Source organism: Arvicola amphibius, chromosome 14 (assembly GCF_903992535.2).
Source record: "Arvicola amphibius chromosome 14, mArvAmp1.2, whole genome shotgun sequence".
Taxonomy (NCBI): Eukaryota; Metazoa; Chordata; class Mammalia; order Rodentia; family Cricetidae; genus Arvicola; species Arvicola amphibius.
Window position 1 is genome coordinate 46,751,017 of NC_052060.1, and position 19,073 is coordinate 46,770,089.

Consider the following 19,073-nt stretch of genomic DNA (forward strand, 5'->3'; position numbering starts at 1 on the left):
ATTATTTCAGGGCGGGTTGGCCTGGACAAACAAGCGGTCTCCTTGCAACACTTCATGTTCTAGAACCCCTTTCCCATGCTTTCACTTACAGTAAAATCCCAGAGGCCTCCAATCATAATTTAAGCGTCAGTAGTATTCTTTGTGTATAATCCATTCACATCCGGTTATCTTCTTTGAATTCAAATTCCCCACTTAATAATTCAATGTAAACTGAAAATAGATATTTGTGGTGGCTTCATTATGCCCTTACAGTCTTATAAATGCAAATAATTGGTCTTCATTGATAGAGCTGTTTAGGAAGGTTTAGGATAAGCAGCTTTGTTGAAAGAGGTGGCAAACTGATAGTGAGATTTGAGGTGTTTATAGATTCACCATTCCCAGTGCTGTATCTTTGCTTTCTACTTGTGAATCAAGATGTTGTTAACTGACTTTTTTTTTTCTTGTTTGGCTCTGCCATCATGGACTATAAAGACAATATAATTCCAACTGAATGCTGTCACTTATAAGTTCCCTTGGTCATGTTTTTGTCATAGCAGCATAAAAGCAACAAATAGAACATTATAAGATTTGATTACATAATAATAGGGAAATATCAGTACATGCAATTTTTATCAGCACTTGTTTGAATCTGAACATGCTCATGTCTCTAGTTGCTCAAATGTTTAAATAGTCTATAATTCTTTTATTAATATAGACTGTTTCTGAGACAAAGTAGTTTGCAATAATATATGGAACACTAATATAATAAAAGATATAATATGTCTTTTTTTTACAAAAATCCTGTCAAGCATGATGGAGATAATTGAAAAAGATTTCTCCTCTGCATAACTAAATACATAAATTCATTGTTAATAATTTCTTCCATGAAACAACTTCTATTTGATGATCTAGCACATGAACCCAAAGAAAAGTTCAGTGAAGAATTACATCTAATGAAATTTCAGATATTCTTAGGATAATTTTATCATTTTAAGGATTAAAATCAACTTGAAATCGTGTTTTTGGTCAGCAATTTTTATAAGCACTAGATGATAGTTATGAACCTGCAGTCATTCAGTTTATATGGAGACACAAATCCTTCTTGTCTTTCAATAACATATCCAGTTTCATATGTAGCACAGTTGATGATTCCCCATGGTATAAAAAAGGACAGCCTTAGATAAGACCATTTTTACTATCTTCTAGAATATCATCAACCTTTTCCATCATGGCCCATGGTTACTAGCACTCTCCCTCTTCAGATATGGCATGTAAAAATGTATTTTGTAAATGGATCCTTGACAAGTTATCGGATTTCTTGCATTTAAGTATTTTAGTTTCTAACTTAATGGACCTATAATTATCTTACTGGCCTAATGGTTCTAAGGGAGGCAAACCCTTTCTTTTCCCACAAAGAAAGGTGATTGCAAAGAAGAAGATGATATTTAAGTAACTCTCCATACCAGCTGATGGATCTGGTTGATTCTCAGAAATAGTTTGCTAACTGAAGCACCTTAGAACATAAAACTACACAGTAGCAAATGAAGGCAAGTTCTGCAAAGCTCAAAAATTTGCAAATCAGATAAAGGAGGCAGATAAAGGAGGCTACCAGAGAGCATATCTGTCAGTTGCTAATCCCAGAGGTTTCTTTAAGACAACTTTGAAACAGTCATGAATATTCATAGAGTCCTCAAATTTGCTAAAAATATGACTTCCAAAAGCTTAACATATGTGACCCAGAAGTGAAAATGAATACCAAAGATTTTAAAAGTCAAGGTGGTTATAGTTTTTGTTTTATTGAAAATTGATTCTTCTCTGATACAATACATTCCAGTCACAGTTTTATGCTCCCCACTCTCCTACCTTCCCCCACCACCACTGTCCCTCAGACACAGACACACCCTATTTCTTCTTCAGAAATGAGCGGGCCTCCCAGAGACTACAGCCAGACAGAACAACAAGGTACTAGAAGACAAGGTGATGACCCTCATATTGAGGTTAGACAAGACATCCTAAAAGAAGGAAATGAGTCTCAAGGACAGGCAAAAGAGGAAAGACACATTCTTTCCCACTGTTTGAAGTCCCACGAGAACACCAAGCTGGCAACCATAACATACTCAGGGCACCTGGTGCACACCCATGTAGGCCCTAACCTTGTGGTTTCAGTCTCTGTAAGTCTGTGTGAGCCCTGATTCTATGGGCCGTGTTCTCCTATATCCTCAATCTCTTCTGACTTCTACAGTCTCCTTTCTGTGTGTTTTCTAGTAGCCAAGGGGGTTGATGGAGACATCCTGTTTAGACTCTCTTTCCATGAAATCTGGTTGTGGGTTTCTAAACCCACTCCCATCTGTTGCTGAAGGAAGCCTCTCTGATGACAACTGGACAGGGAGGGCTTCGATCTATAAGCATAACAGAACATCATTAGGAATCACTTCATTTCATTAATTCATTCACTCACTTTTAGAACAGTCCTGTTTTGTTCTGCTCTATGTCTCTGGACTACCCACTCTGGTGGCTAGCCATCTAGACAGTTTTGGCATGGGCTCCTCTCTGTGGAGAGGTCCTCAAGTTAAATGAATCATTGGTGGCCATTCACAGTGCCCTAACACATCTTGCAAGAAGGACAGGATGTAGGTCAAGGGCTTTGTGGCTGATTCTGTGTCCAAGCTTCACTTTCCTTAACCGTGGGCTACCTTCCTGCACCAAAGGGACTAGAATATAGAAGTGAAGGCTTCAGGCCTGCAGCACCTTGACCTTTCTGTGTTCAATGAGCTGTCCCCACCCCCAGGTCTGATGTGGGATTGCCCTCTGTATGCTGTGAATATGATTGGTTAATGAATAAAGAATCTGCCTTGATCTGTAATAACACAGACTACAGCTAGGTGAGGAACACTAAACTGAATTCTGGGAGAAAAAGGTGGGGTCAGAGAGAAGCTATGGAGCCTCTGCTGGAGGTAGATATGCTGAAACCTTGCTGGTAGGCCACGAACCTCGTTGCAAAGTATAAAATAATAGAGATAGGATAATTCTAGGTGTAAGAGCTAGCTAGCAATACGCTTAAGCAGTAATTTAAATAATATAGTTTCTGTGCGATTATTTAAGGAGTCTGGGCAGCTGGGAAATAAACAAGCAGCTTTCCAACAATATAGGTCAATTTTCAGAGGGTGTTCTTTCTGTCCTAACATTAGGCGAGGCTATTTAGGGATCTAAACAGGACTTTTCACCAAATAACTCCACCAAATGTAACCCAGTCCTACCACTGGAAGCCTTTCCTGACTACAAACATGGCCAAGTCAGACTTTTGTATCCTCCACTACTCGGAGGTCTCATTACGGTCACCCTCATAGATTCCAGGACTTTCCCACTGTCTAGGTATCCACACCACCCCCAAATGTTCCCCAACTCCAGTGGTCTCTCCCAACACTCACTCCCTCTTTCTCTCTTCTCCCAGCTTGAACCCTTCTGCTCCTGTCCCTATCTGTCCTCAGTCCACCCACAGAATCTAGTTTATTTTCTCTTCTCAGGGATGGCCAGAAACTGGACACAGCACAGATGTCCTTCAACTGAAGACTGGATAAAGAAAATGTGGTACATTTTCACAATGTAATATACTCAGTGGTTAAAAAAAAATCATGAAATTTGTAGGGAAATGTATGCAGCTAGAAAAAAAAAATCATCCCAAGTAAGGTAAACCATAAAGTCAAATTATAAGTGGATATTAGCTGTCAAGTAAAAATAATCAAGCTACAGTCCTTTGACCTACTGAGGTTAGGTAAACAGGAGGCTATAGGGACAGAAAGCATAGATCCAGTTGCAAAGTTACAACAAATCTAAAGGCTTCAAGCAGCACAATTTAATTAATTAATTAATTTCGTTTGAAAATTCTTCAGCAAGCTTCTCACATGGTTGAAATCATAAAGTTCCTCAACTTCTTTTGGGGTTCTATAAGAGACAGTCCCCTTCATGTTTATTAGGGATGCTGCCTATTTAGGAGGTCTTTTTCTATAGGACCCAGAATTCTGTTTTTGAGTTATCATTAGACTCAGGAGGAGGCTACCCTGAGAACATATCATTCTTTTGTCAGGGCTTGTTCCTGGTCTCTACATCTCAACAGCAGGAAAAAGAGCATCAGATTTTCCCCTGCTCAGCAGTCCCTGAAAACATTCAGCCCTTGGTGCTGAGTCTCTCTTGCTGTAGTCATGGAAACGTCTGTGCTTTAAAGGCTTGTGGTTAGGTTAGGTCTCTCTAGTCTAAGGCAAGTTCTCAATCTCTAGTTCTGGAACCTTAAATCCACATTTTTACACTATATTTTCAAGTTACAAAGATAAAGCTGAAAACATATTTCTAGAGACATTATTCTGCCTACTACCGACTATAATAACTCAAAGATAAAACTACTTCAGAGAGAGAAAACAGAGGGAGAAAATAATAAGGAAACAAGTTGTGAAAATTAAATGCAAATCTAGTTGATGTATTACAAGTCAGTAAAACTATAATATTTGGATTGATCTCTCATGGATGAAATTCCTCTAATTTTAAAAGTAGACAAAATTTGCTACATTACAGTCTTTTTTACATTAATATGTACTGTTTCAGAAATAAGTTGGGATCACCAGTAATTGAAACAAACTACATTTCTTCCAGTAAAACTTTAATGTGTATAAAATTTTTTACATAATTTCAGTAGTTTATTATTTTCACTTTTAATATTGTTAAGCTAATGGATGTTTCATTAACAATTTCTTCCTAATTTTTCTAAATGTTAATGTCACATGTTTGTTTATTAATTAGCATAACACAGTAAAATCAATAAAGTAAGCTATAAAGCTAAAAGTTGCCTAAATTTTTATCTGGTATAAGGAGATATATGAATGTGTAAGCAATGTGCACTTATAGAGAATGAACATTCATAGGGTGTTTAACACATACAAGTATATACATAATATGAGCATATGTACATAACTGTGAAACGGTAAGTTCTTATTTTTCTATTTGTTCTTAACTATGGCGTCTACATTAAAAGAAATAAAAAGAACCTTATCGTAATCCCTTTTTGAAAGATACTTTGAAACTTACCATGCTACCATCTTTATAAATATTTCTCTAATTCAGCATAGACTTTTCAAAGAATATTTGATTAAGAATTTTATCTGTATGGATATTTAAAAACTGGGCCAGGCGATGGTGGCACACGCCTTTAATCCCAGCACTCGGGAGGCAGAGGCAGGCGGATTTCTGTGAGTTTGAGACCAACCTGGTCTACAAGAGCTAGTTCCAGGACAGGCTCCAAAGCCACAGAGAAACTCTGTCTCGAAAAACCAAAAAAAAAAAAAAAAAAAAAAGTGAAACCTACAGTCTTATAAACTAATAAAGTCATGAAGTAAAGGGAGGAAGAAAATACAGATTGAAGCTGTTCAATAAAAGTATCCATAATTGAAAACCTATGACTGAATATTTTTGCCTGGGAGAGATTTTTAGAATAAACTAGCCCTTGTAGACCAGGATGGCCTCGAACTCAGAGATCTGCCTGCCTCTGCCTTCCAAAGTGTGACTATTTTTAATCTTGTCGTGTTTTGGTTGTTTTTGTTTGATTATTGTCTTTTGGAGGTGTGCTGTTTTCTGAAGGGAGAAGACTCCAGAGAGAAGGGAAGTAGGGAGGAGCTGGGAGAAGTAGGGGGAGGGGAAACTTTGTCAGGATGTATTTTATGAGAGGAAAATTTATTTTCAATTGTAAAATAAAACCAAAACTAAAAAGTAGTGAAAATAATGTGTGTGTCGTGTGTGTGTTTCTGTATGTTGCTTTTGTTTGAGTGCTTACAGATGCCAGAAGAAAGCTCTGCATGGCCCAGAGCTGGAGCCACAGGAACTGGGGAGCCTCCCCATCTAAGTGGTAGGGACTAAAGCTAGACGAACAGGAATCACTTCTCAGGGCTGAGCCATTTGCCCTGGCCCAGTGCTTTTCTTTTACATAAACATTCCTGGTGGAGCTGTCTGACACAAATCAAATTACTTCAAGAATAGAGCAGTATTTTCTCCTCTTTGCTTTGAGATCCTCCCATGGCGCTTTGTTGTGTTATTTACAGCAAAATGTTCAATACATATTTTGGAAGAAAATTATCTTATAATCTTTAAATGCAGACATTTCTTAAATCTTGTCGCTAATTGGTTAATTAACTTCCAATTTGGTTGACAAGAGCTAAATGAAGAGGCTCTTGGTGTTCACAAGGACCCTAAGAAACTTCATTTAAAGATTACACAGCACAGCCTGTCTCCAAAAGAAAATGCAAAGTCCACTGAGGGAGGCCTTCTCTCACTGTCAAGTTCATTTGCATCAGCCGACAGGAACTAATTGAGAAGTTGTGCTTTCGGGCCCTGGGACCCATACTAGATGTTAGACCTTAACACACGGTCCCTGTTGCCAAGCATCCAAGACTTCGGAGTGAGTATTGGTAGCACTGGCTTCCCTGGGGTCTCCCTGACAGGGGCTGTGGTAGTCACAGCTTTCCTCTGCCCATCTTACCAGGGCTACCCGCATCATCACTGCCAGGTGCAGCCTCCTTGTAAGGTTTTCCGTTTCACTCTGGACAATTAAGTCTGAGCAGAAGGTGGGAAGAGCTGAGGTGAACATTCCTCATTAGCAGCAACAGCAGTTGTGTGCCGTGCTGAAAATAGCCACAGTAAATTATTAGGAACACAAGGGAAAAGGAACTAGCAAGCCTGAATGCTAAAAGCCCTTGAGGTAAGCCATGGAAGGAATATTAAAAGAGAACATTTCCCTACCCTGAGAGGAACTGCCTGAGGGGCTGGTCCACACAACCCACATCCTCATTGCAACACCCGTATTCTACAACATCATGGAAGAAGTTTTATTCATTAGGCAAAATTTGTTTTCGACAGCTATAAGACAACAGAAAATTAATTTTAATCTTGTGCAGGCTTTTAAAAATATATGTAAGTTTAACAGAAATCCTTGAGCTGTGGAAGGGGAACTTCTCGAGTCAGGCTGAAGGAAGCTTATCAGTAAAAGAAATAAGCTGGGGCTGCTTGGGGCAGACAGATGCAGCTGCAAGCTTATGCCGGGGGCACTTGAAAGGCAAAAGGAAGGAATCATATATATTTCAAGATAATGTTGCCAGGCTTTTGATTAAATGATGCCATTTCTATGTAATGTTATTTTAGAAAGATGCTTTATTTTTTGCATGGGACAGCAAACATCAAATAATGTAATATTTTAAGTCACTATCAATATTCTAACTAAGTAATCTACTATCAGTAACATGGGCAGTCGTACTCTGCTTAGTGATGATGTTATGAGAACAGAGTCCATACTCCATTTCCCACTGTTTGAACACTAGAGAGGGTCCTGAGATAGGCTAAATGTGACAGTTCAATTATTCTAAATTGTTTGGAGACGCAAGGATGTGATGAGGCAAATACAATGTGCGGAAGGATCTGTGTGTATGATGACATAATGATTTTCAGAAAAGATTTTGAAGGAGTCCTCTACCAATAAAAAGCATAGTGAAGTAATATCATAACCAGTTAACTACCTGTTTATTATCTCCCTGCATCTATAAAACCAAGTACACCAATAACCACAAACAAATGAGAAATACATTGTTAAACCCCACCATCATCGCTACAAGATCACCACAATCACTATGTGGAGGAAATGTTTGGGCTGTGTATACTTTTGTGTTTATCACCTATTTGACCAAATATTCTTATGGGATGTAGTCCAGGTTTTATTAGAATGCCTAGCATTTTATTGTGCATTCTTGTACCTCTGCAAAAGATTATTTAAGTGTGAGCTGAGAGCATGTCTGACGTATTAGACACTGTTATTGTCTTTCATATTATTTCCCATTACAATTTCTACTTCTTGTTTCTTAATGTAAAAATCAACACATATAATAAAGTTATAATAGTCATAATATCTCTCTTCTCTCTCCACTCTTCTCTCCCTCTTTCCCTGCCCTTCTCTCTTTAATACAGGCTCTCAACTATTCTAGACTGGCCTCAAACTCTCTCTATAGCTGGTAATAACCTTGAATAAGTGATATTCTTGCTTTCATCTCCATATTAAAATTTCTTCAGTTTTGGCTGGGACAAATAGGCAGAATATTATATCAAGAAGTATGTAAATTTCAGAGTCGCTCACCTCTTCATGACCTAGAATCAAAGAGAACGGAAGGAGTAGATCCCAATGTTTTCTTCAAGGGTACCTCCCCAAAGGCCTAACTTCTTTCTACTTGGATCTACTTTCTAAACATGCTTTCATTGCCCAAGAGTGCCACAGACTGACAAAGAAATGTTAAAAGCATAAAAAGGCAGATGTTAAAATATTTCAAGCAAAAAGAATATATAGTTACCTGACAAGGAACTATTTCTTCTGAATATTAAATATCTTAAGAGGAGTTAAGATTACACTGATCATGGCGACTGATTTTCTACTATTGTCATGAATCATCTAGCCCAGCATTTCAAGCCCCTTAAGAGAATGACGCAATGTAGCAGACATTGTCTGCATTGTCATAGGCCAATTGTAAGTTCTTTTCCTGAGGTGTTTTCTAACTTCTCTGCTTAAATTTGTGCTTTCTTAACCAGCTCATCTTTTTATGTGATACTGAATGTTAACCTACACAGACCATTAGGAATATTTTGTAAAAAATAGGAAATTATTTCTTTTCATTATTTCCAGTGTCAACACCTACTATTAAAAAGAGGGAAGGAAAATAATTTAATATTTCCATCGAAATTTCTTCTGTTCCCTTTTAATTTTTTTGTTTTTACCATTTCTTTAATAACTTCATTTTTATGTCTCTCCAATATTTAAATACAAAACATGTTATTTATAATTCACCAGCTTATTGTCATGGGGTTTTTTTTTTTTGAGTCATGCAATTGACACCCTATTTTTTTCTTTAATCTAGTTTTCATAGTCTACTTATGTCTTTAAGTTTTAGTAAAACATTTTACTTTGTTAAATATATAAAGTCATAGTTATGCAAAGCAATAATACAAAGTAGAGACTACTGGATTATAGAAGAAAAAATAAATTCTAATTAAATTGCATTATTTACAACCTGGAGTACATGCCGGGCAGTTTAGTTTCGCCCTTACAGGTTTAGAGCTTTAGAGCCTTAGAGCTCCATTTTCTCTCCTAAAAAGAGGAAAGGAAAGAAAGTCGCTGTCTGCAGTAACCTTTATTTTCTCTATGTGATGAGGTATTGCATCAGATAGTGTTAATACTTACCGCACATGATAACTCCTCAAAAGGTGATGCTGGAATTGGGCAATTTTGTGCAGACTGTCACTTGCCACAATAGTTTATCATAATTGCATCTGCTGTGATGAAGGAATTTTCAAACAGGAGAGCAGATAAAACCACTGCTTTATTTGTTATACACATGTAACACACATATGAGTAAATCAAGCTAGTTATAATCCTGAGTTATAGAAAGTTTCCCAAGCTTACTCATAATAAGCCAGAATGGACTGGAGTGTAACCTGAGAGGAAATTCTCACTCAGATAGCATTGTAATGTGTTCTGAGTCGGTGTGAGCTGCAATTCCTTTGATAGTAAGGAGAAGGGAGGGTTAGGTACCAGGAGTATTCCAAGAGCAGAGCATTGCTGACCCTGTGTACGTGAAAGGCTACCTAGGATAATTTGTACTGTGAATGACTGCTATTTTCTTCCTATTCTCTGGAAGGATAGTACTTCTTCCTTGTTCCTGTAACAGTGAAGATAATCCAGCATCTGTGATGAATAAACCTATGTACCAATGGTTACCCTAAAGCAGAATCACATGGGAAACATGGAGGAATCCTACGTAACTTTCTCCTTTTTCTTCTTCTGAGATTCAAGTAGCTCACGAGGATGCTCTTGAACTAAGTGTACTCTTGTGACCTGCAACCTGAGGACTGTGGTGGATGCGTTTTACACACCCAGTATTAGAGAATCCAAAACTCCCAAGGAAGAGAACTCTTCAGGTCTCTCTCATTTTTTTTTAAATATTTCTTCTGAAAAACTTGGTGCTGGTGATTATTTCTGTTTCCCAATCTGCAAATTTAGACTAGGTGTGATCCTAACCCTGACTCTTTAATAAAACATCAGCATACCGTCCTTCATTTTAGGAAATCTGTGCTTTAACTTTAACCATTTCTACCCATATGTTTTCTGAAAATTCACACTTTTGTTGATTATTTATTTTCTTTTACTAGATAAATAAGCTGAGATTTCTGTCCCTATCCAGACAATGGGAAACTCAGGTGCGTATTTTCTCTTTTGAACATTCCTTACCTTTATTTAGGGAGAACTTGGCTTGCTTGCTCATCTTGGGCTTTTTCTCCATTTTCTTCTGCCGTTTTACTTCACCATTCCAACTGAGATTCCAGACTGACTAGAAAGATTCCTTGTGATAGCCCCAAGGTGTTGGCAACACAGGTGTGAATCTGTGCTGTGTCTCCTCCCCTTCCCTCTGTTCTCCCTGCTGCTACCCACTTTTTAAATGAACTTGCCTAGGGAACTGAAACGTTAGCCCAGATTTCCACCAGGCTTGACCAGAGGAAGAGCAAGTGATGTCTGGGGATGACACACAAGGGAATTGCAAAGATGCTCAACGTGGTCCATGGAAAAAAGGATTGAATCTTACAAAGTGTGTCAAAATACTTTATGATCCTTGTAGAAGAGCAATAGGAGCTGCACTAATATGGAGAGCAGTTATCATGCATTACCAACTTACTAGTACTATTTTAAGTACTTACACAGGTTTTATGGATTTTATATAATTGAAGGTAGACATCATCGCAAACTTATATTTGAATTAAATCACCAAAAATATAACTACTAGTATATGATTTGGACATAAGATATATCCAAGGGATAATAAATCCACAGAACTTGTATTTTTTTCTAAGCATGAAAAGCCAATAAATAGGCTGCATAATTGAGAAAAATTATATATATATATGAACTGAGAGGTTTGTGAAGACATAAATTTTCAATACTGGTAGATTATGTGAAGATATTTGATAGTAGAAATGATCAAATATATAAATAAATGAGATAGTATTAACAATAATCCTAAAGTATGTTATCTAAAAGAAATATGTTGATAAAGTATTATACTTGTATAGCTTTGAGTGTATGTGTCTGTGTATGTGTGTATAATGAGTTGGTAATGTTTCATAATTGTATAGCTATGGCTTGGTATGCAAGCCCTTTGTTTGATTCCAAGCACTGAAAAAAATTGACAATTATATATAAACAAAGTATGGTGGATGTGACTTAAAGAGTTAATTTACAACCCAGAGACATAGATTAGCAAATAAAAACTCTGATAACAATGTATTCAAAAACTTCATTTTATAATGTTGGCCACAGGAATCCAAGAGACTCTCCAAACAATTATGCATATTGCCTTCCGGAAATTGAAGGTTAGTATCTATTGCTAAAATCACAGGACTTCATCTCAGATACAGAACTCAGAGAAGTTGTTCTGGATCTGACATGAAAGCCGTTTCCCTAAGGACTAATTTTCATACTACCAGAAAATACCATCCAAACTGCCGAGGGAGTGAGAAAATCGATAGTCCTATCCAGCTTTGATACCTGTGTACCGCAACAGCGATCAGAGTGGCAAGATATCCATAAGGTGTATTATCGGCTCTCATATCGTGGTGGTAACTAAACTTTCTAATTGGATGATGCCTGCTCAACAAAAGAGAAGTCATACTTGGTACTGGAAACATTGGCAAATAGTCATGGCCAGTGAGGTTATGACTCTTAGCCAAGAGCTATTACCACTTTCCAGATGCGGCATACTTCCCAACTGCATTCCAAATACCTCTCCTCACAGTTCCATAGAAGAATGGTTCTCACTTGTCATCACAGGAGATTCTCTTTTCAGTAGGTAGAGATCGTTAAAGAAAGCCACATCTGGTGAAAATAGAGAGAACAGGTGCTTGTGTAGTGTCAGTTCCAGTTAATACCAGGAACCACCATAGGAGACAGGGCAGAGGAACTGTAAGAGCAGGAAAATCAGGACAGTTGCTGTGAAGAGTAACAAATGCATCATTGCACTCTGCCCTACTCAGTTGTCATGGATGGAACTGAGGGGCGACTTAGAAAAATGAAAATACAACTCTTGCTGACATTTCCTTGTATTTACCCAAACAAATTTAGTAATCTTAATAATGATTAAAATCATAATAATTTCAACAACATGATTTCTAACCACAGTATAAACTTAAGGATCAGCTGTAATAATGCTGATTAGGCATTTTATGGAATTCTGTATACTATTGTCATCATTTTGCTGTTTCAAACCCAAACTAAAACAATTTCACAATGAAATTGTGGCTTTGGTTCTATTTCAAAGGTAGATTCAGAATTCTCATTATGAATCATAATGAACAGAGTTGAATAGCTGCATGTGCAGATATGAATATTTTTTTCCAAGAGAATACTATGAACAACTAATTTTGGTGAAACCTCATTACACTCGATTGTATTGATGTAATTGTATTTAATTATAGAGAATGTTTAACAATTATTGTTATTTGCCTTGTGGTATATATTTAATAAGCAAAGACTAATACAGAAAATTGAATTGCCCAAAGAAGTCACTTCATATGTTATTCACATCACAAAGGGTTTAAGCTGATTTAAATAAGGTACCATAGTTACCTCAATTGGACATCCGGCCTAAGGTCCTGTTCCCAGCAGGAAGGAAAATATGGGCTGCTTGCCACTTTTAACAAGCATGTATGATGTTTAGGAAATAAAATTATGTTAAAAGCTAGAGAGGCGACTCAGTGTCAGATGTGAGTGTTTGTGTTTTCCACAAGCTGGATTTCCACTACATAGCATTAATTTTAGTGAAATGAGCAGTTTACCATAAAATCTGTGGTATTAAGAGCTATAGTAGTAGATACAACCATTTTGTTTAGACTAGCCACAGAAAAGAAAATAATATTCTTTAGAAAGAGAAACTTTGTGCATAAATTTATTCAAAGGTTGTTATCTATTGAAAGCAAACACAGATAAGAAGCCATTTAATAGAGGGTTGAATTCATGTGGATAATTTTATCTATAAAGAAAATCACAAAGTAACTTATTTCTCTTTAATTTGCTTGTAGAATACCCTTATTTTTTTCCATTCTGCTACCTGGTATTACTATTTAATATTTTTTATCTGTAGATAAAACTTCAAAAATCTCTATCAACCCCATGTGAACATTTAAAAACCATCACAAATACTACTGGACAACAAATCTGTAGTAAAGCTGAATCTCGCAGAGAGCAGTTTTAAGAATTTCAAGGGGGAGATTTTTCTGATTTAACTTACAAACAGTAAGTGAAGGAAGAGTGCACAGCTTCACAAATTCCTCCAGGTGAAGTGTCTACAAAACTGCTAACAAGCATTTTGTCTGAAGTCTGAGATTATATAGGTTGCTCTTCAATTTTTCTGTCATGGATACAAGCAGCAGCAGCTTCATGTTTTAAAATAAAAGCTTACAGGGTGTAAGTGTCCCAACTCGCTGAGTTGAGCAAACTAAACATTATCTGCAGATGATGACTTCATTTCCTTTTGGGGGAATGTATTGACACTAATTGTCTCCTTAAACCTCAAATCTTTTCTGGGACACCATTTATCAGCCCATTCAGTAGCATCTTACAGAACATGGACTCTGGTGTCCTGACCAGGACTCAAGCATGATTCATCCTCACATCACATGGTGGTTAACATCTGGTTTCTCCAGGTGGTTCTCAAAATTCAGAACGCCTCAGAATAATGGGAAGGCCTGTTTACCTACACATTTCCAAGCTCTGAAGCCCCACACTCAGAAGGAATAAAATGTGGTTCAAGAACGGGTTACTTCACCATGTTAAGTCCAAGGTCCTCCCAGCTCCCCCTAAGTCCAGGAAGGTGAGCAACCAAACTGACAAGGCTCACAGTGAGCCTGTCCATGCTGTAGAGTTCATGCTCATCGCCGTTGTCCTTGGTTTCTCAGTCCTCCTCCACCATCAGCCACATTCAGAGAGTCCGATTTGGTCCCCTGTTCCATCAGTCCCATTCCAACAGTTGTCTGGTAAGGCTGGAAACAAATTCCAGCAATTGTTCTAACTTCTTGTGGTTTCTGACAGACTGCATAGTAATGTGTCTTCTTTTCTCAGTTTTGCTTATATTATTCTCTCTGCTTAGAAAATAAAACTGTGTCTCCTACATATCTAATTTTGGGTGTTTTTCAATAGGGAAGTGGAGAAAAAAATTGTCAAAATGCCCAGCCTTTCAAACTCGTTAGAGGGATTTCTTGCAAACATACTTTCATGGAATATTGCACATTTCTATATTAATGTATATGACACGAGTCTCTATAGTCACTTATAGCATAATACTTCTAAAGGACTGTGAATGATAAAGTACAAGAGCCATGTGTATTTACTGTTGTTGTTGTTGATATATTTTTTAATGTTGTAATGAAATAATTGAGCCTGGGTACTTCACTAAAAGGGACTTATTTAGATCACCATTTATGAAGAAAGAATGTTCAAAATTGGGTAGACTCATTAATTTAACTTCAAATCTTTTCTGGGACACTGTTTGAAGACTTTCTCAGTAGCACCATGTAGAATATGGGACCTATTTGAGTCTAGATTCAAGCTGATTCTTCCCTACATCTCATGGTGCATAAGGCCTAGTTTCTCTCTCCATGGCTGAATCACATCATGGTGGCTAGCATTGCAGTAACACCATGTTTTTGTATGTGTGAGAGAGATACTGTTTTATGAGAAAGGAAATTTTGAATGATAGAGACAGGGTGATAGAGAGATATAGTGGGGTGGGAACTGTAAACAACCTTCCTATAGGTCCCATCTCTCAAAGGTAAGGGAACTCCCTTACCACTTCACATCATCCACTAAAGATCAAGCTAACAATACTGGTAATCTTGAGTGCTTCACACAAGCAATAGAAGAATCATGAACTTTACCAAAATGATTTTAAAAATCCTGATTTGATTAGGAACATCTCTATGTCTTTTATACATAAACTTTTAAATGATCAGTTACAATAGATACAGTAAAACAATTATAAGTAAATAATATTCCAAATAAACTCAGAATAGCAAGGATCGTAGAGATGAACCATATTGAGGTATCAAATGAATACAGACTCAGTTTTATCAGAGAGATCTAGAGAAAAGCTCATTGGAAAGTATATAACATAAGACTATGTCTCAATGAGATGAAGACAATTGTTTTATGTAGGACTTTGTATAAGCACCATCTCCTGACTCGGTTGTGAAATATACCTGTATATCTTGAGAATACAAACTCTATAAAACAAATTTAAACAATCACAAAGTATCTTTGCTTTGCTTCATGTCTTATTCAAATGGCTTTATACTGTTGTAGTTTAATAACCTCCAAATACTCTCTGAACCAGTAAAGTTGATATCTTTTTATAATACTTTTCTCTAATCTAGATTAATACTAGGATTTCTGAGATGTCTGATATGTTCATTTTACTACAAATCCATTTCTGAAATTATTGAAAAATCACAGTCTTCCACTGTTTATTTTTTTAAAGTTCATGTTTATCACCCACAGTGGGAACTGGAGGGAAATGCAGAATGCAGTTCTCAATTTAATAAATTTCTCTAAGGGAAAAAAAACTATGTAAAACAAACAAACAAACAAAAATATGGAGAAAGATCAGGAAGTTAAAAGCAGAAGGACTAAGTAAGTTTGGTTACTTTTAACTTTAGTTTCAATAATAACAAGACAAATAAAAGGCAGAAATAAGTAAATATTTTAACTAAATATGTTAGCAGTATCAGATTCAAAAATACTATCCCATCTCTCTGGGAACTAGACTGCAAGACTATGTTTTTATCAGAAATAACTAGGGCTCACAAGAAAGCAATGTGATGATCAATAAGACTTTTCGGGCCATACACACTTTATAATGATACACAGAAAACCCTAGGGCAAAATAATGATTCCTGTGTGATGGGTCCAGGCCCTCCAGCATATCTTTTATAAATAGATCCTAGTGGCTGCTATTTAGATGGCAGTATATATGCACAATCCAGGATGTGCACCAGAGTGTGTGATTTTTAATACATTAGCAGGGCTCAGGAAGCCGCCATGAGACCATGGTTGCAGCATAGACTCTATATACACTGCACCCTGAAGAATTTACATACACTGAACACTGTTTCTGTGGCAGGGAGCTGGAAATGTATCATTCATTGGCTCCCAAGGCTCCAGGCTCTTAGGCACAGAGTTGAGGACTTATTATTAAATGAGTAGCATCTTGTCGTCTCCATGACAGCTTCTCCTTCCCAGTGCTTTTCTCAAGGCTGAGAAAACAGATGCTGAGAATTAATGACTGTGTGTGTGTGTGTGTGTGTGTGTGTGTGTTTCCATGCATATGAGTGTGTAGTCCTGTGAATGAGCATGAATGTGCCTCTGTGCATGTGTTTACATCCATGCATATGCATTTGTACATACGTAAATGTGAGCAAATGTGTGTATGTATACATGTGTGCAAGTTTGTATGTACACATGTGTGAGCATGTACATGGTCACCTGTATGCATGTCTCTGTAGCTGTGTTCATGCACTTGTGTATGTGAGCATAGGTGTGCGTATGTGTGTATGCATGTGTGTGTGTGCACACATACCTATGTGTTGGGGGTTAATTTTGCTAATTGTTTGGAATACACAAAGAGGGATAAAAATGTCATGACAGAAAAAAAATGAAGATCAATTCTGTGTCTTCAGAGAAGGGGATTCTCTTTGCACTTCATCACTAAAATGTCACCTTATAACTGTGTTAAGCTAAGTTCCATCTTTAAAAAGAAATCTACCAATTTTAATCAGCCCCTAGCATATGCCTTTAATATTCCACCCTATGATTTGAAACTAGCCTCAATGCATTCAGCTAGAATTAATCAAGGGAGATGGAAGGAAAAAGCATGTTTAAAGGGATTAAATTCTTGTAACTGCAAAAGAACATTATGACTGAAAATGTCAAGAAAAGGATTGGAGTATTTTAAATTTGTCATATTGAGACCTGCTGTTTCTAATCTTCTGCATCATTCTATGTGCATGCTATATGCTATTTTTTCTTAGTATAGAGCCTACATTTTTCTATCAGCAGGCTCCTAGAAAGCCTTATTTTAAAATGCAGAGGGCCTTATTGTTTTTTGGGTAGCAGTGACTTACAATTTTTGAATGAAATTTCATGTTTTTCATGGATTGTAGTACAGTCATATGAGTAAGGAAGGAAGCATTTAAAGGCAAATAGACTGAGGAATGTTATACAATGGTCCCCATAGACTTTTCCCTTTATGCCATAATTATACAGAGGTCAAAATCTTATGATTCTGTTCACCCTCTGAGAGCCTGTCTTCCTTCCCATGTGTGATGAATTTATCCCAATGCCATTTCCAAGAACAGACAGACAGATTGATGACACCTTCACTCCTACCTTCAATTCAGGAACTGGTCCAAGAGACCCACCACCCCATTAATGACTAAGACTCAGGGTCATCCTTTAAAAGCTAAAGCCAAGCTCCATATTATTTTATGTCTTCCCTTAAGGTCAGAAAATTTGACTCCTTTCTATCTCCATTTACTGCTGCATCCAGCAAAAATTGTCTGTTCTGCTGATTGACAAGAGATGAGGACATAAGATAAATGGTCAGTTGTGACTTTCTGTAATACTTTTTCTTCTTGTTCTGCACTAACTCTTCGCACTTTTAGTACCTCCACCACACCAGCTTGTCCTATCTTTCTCCCATGATTCTCTACAGCTTCAATTTAGTTATAAATCTAGTTATACTGTGCTCAAACTTAGCATGGCCAAATCTTAAATAGCATTAATTATTATGGATAACCCTTGAAAGCCTGGAACATTTTTTAAAACCAGAAATGTTTTAAGCACACATAATGAAAAATGACCATGAGGACAAACATATGGAAACTAACCTGTGCCTTTAAAACACGGCTATCTCCCCTTAGAAACCAAATAAATAAGCTCAAAATGTAATATACCAGTAAGAGATTGAAGTAAGAATGTAAGCATCTAGAAATGAATGCAACCAGATGCAAACAATTGAGCACTGAAAGTGGCTTGGCACTTCCATTATCCAGAGGAAAGAAAGTCTCGAGTCTCACTGTTAGTGAGAGGATCCAGGGTGCCAACATAAGAGTCATACAGGGGAACTTAGTGTGCATAGTGATAAGTTCAGAGAGGTGGGAAGCCAAGCAAGAGACTCATTGAGATACTGGAAAGGAACTCAGATGATGTATAGGGAAATCTCAAGAGAAAATCAATTGCACTTCTGTATGGACAGTACTTGTTGAGTTTGAGTGAAAGAAGAGAACATTCAGTCATAGGGCAAGTGTTATCTTTGTCAGTAGAGACCTGGATACATGGCTTCTAATCAAGACTGTGACATGGTCTTAGCAGTACTCTATGTAGGTTAAGGAAAAATCATCGTGAGACAGAGAGATGGCTCAACAGTTAAGAACACTGCTTTCTTGCAAATGACCTTGTTTCAGTTACAGAAGTCACATGGCAGCTCTCAATAATTTCTGTTCTAGGGATTCATCTGCTCTCTTCTGGCACCCTGGGGCACTACATACATGTGACACACATATATAATATTAGGTAAGAATTTATGAATTTCCCCAACCATGCTGGGATATTGGCCAGTGTTGTTATCATTCAGGTATTCTTTATGTATTCACACTGTTGAAATTTCATGAACACAGCTTCCATGTGATGGCTGTATGATGCTATCTAGCAAGAGACATCCTGATCTAAGGCTTTTCAAATCTTTCAGACCCTTCTTCCATAATTTTCCACCACAATCATGCAAGTATTTTTAAGATATGTATAACTATGAATTTTAAAGAGGGGGAAATGCTAAAAAATATGCAGTCTAAGCTGGAAAATAAGTAAGATCAAAAACACCAATGATAGCTTATGCTGGGGAGGATGTAGAACAAGGGATACACTCCTCCATCACTGGTAGGAGTACAAACTTATCCAGCCACTTTGGAAATCAGTATGG